We start from the raw sequence: 1,321 nt of genomic DNA, 5'->3' as shown, positions 1-1,321 counted from the left end.
TTAGGGCTAGGACAACAGCATATTCTTTTCATTGTTCTGACTATCGAGTGTGTATCCGTTGATATCTTATATGCTTTTAGAAAGAGTGATGCGGTTCTCTGTTAATTAACTGTGTCGGATATATATACTCGAGAGTCAAAACAACAAACAGAATATGTTGTTGTCATAGCCCTAATGATAATACATCCGCATATTTGCACACACATTTCTTATCGCTTATACATACATACACACGCACAGACAGAAAGTATCCTAAAACACTTAAGTGTTAATACCATAGATATCCATGAACACTTCGATTGTTTTAATACAGGGATAACATTAACATTTACAAACACATATCACCGTCTATTAAATATTTACATACACAGTTTACAGTGAAGAGTAAATTGCCCGTTGTAAAATACGTTTAAATATATTTTGATTCATGCAAATTTCGTATTTATTAGTATAGAGTCTATTCCCTTTTTAATATAAACCATATACGGCATAATCGCGTTGACACACCAGTTCTCGTCAGATCACTGAAGTTAAGCAACGTTGAGCCTGGTTTGTACCAGATAGGTGACCTTTTGGGAATTATAGGCGCTGTATGTGCTCTCCGCTTATCTCAGCATTTGTTTCCAGTCGTCTTGAACTTACACTTATCACTGGTGTTTAACAATATCAACTCAGGAGAAATGTGGTTGGAGATTGTGCAACTCTTGCCACAAAAATTTCATGTGCAAGTACCCCTATGGTGGTAATCCATGGGCGGTCAAAGACTGAAGGGGCCTTTTTTTTAATATATAAAATACTGATGTCAAAAGTTTAAAATAAAATGACTTGGTTGCCATCAACCACAATCGAAACTAAAATATTTAGCACTCCAACCACATTCCCTTATTTAGCACTCTAGCCACGTTCGCTATTGTTTATGCTATCAGCATATAGAGAAGAATGATATAAAATTAAACCACTTCAACTTATGAATGAATTTGCGCGTGTGCAAAAGTAATAGAAATATGTCGGCAAGTTGAAAAGAAAAATTTTCATTTCAACTTGCCGACTTCTGTACGCGTTATTCATCCATCCAACCAATGATTTTACTCATTATAACCCATCCATGGTGTACGATTACAATTGTCCGCTAATTTTAGTGCTATGTGACCAGTAGTTTAAAAGTTAGTGGTTAAATATACAAAGATCAACACACATACATATATAGATTAGAAATAATTTTTAACACTGTACGTACTTGGTGTTTAATAAATTAATTTATACTCGGATGAGTGAATTAGAGAGTTTAGCCAGTAATTACTAAATCCATTAATTTAATACT

At 34.1% G+C, this 1,321-nt stretch overlaps 1 pseudogene; it reads left to right on the top strand.

Moving 5' to 3' along the window:
* Positions 1 to 480: 480 nt before the first annotated feature.
* LOC145285043 (5S ribosomal RNA) lies at positions 481 to 597 on the top strand (annotated as a pseudogene).
* Positions 598 to 1,321: the final 724 nt, after the last annotated feature.

Source organism: Euprymna scolopes, chromosome 9 (genome assembly GCF_053919585.1).
Source record: "Euprymna scolopes isolate OS-2025 chromosome 9, ASM5391958v1, whole genome shotgun sequence".
Classification (NCBI taxonomy): Eukaryota; Metazoa; Mollusca; class Cephalopoda; order Sepiida; family Sepiolidae; genus Euprymna; species Euprymna scolopes.
The sequence above is the reverse complement of the archived record's forward strand: the minus strand, read 5'-3'. Positions and strand labels throughout refer to the sequence as shown.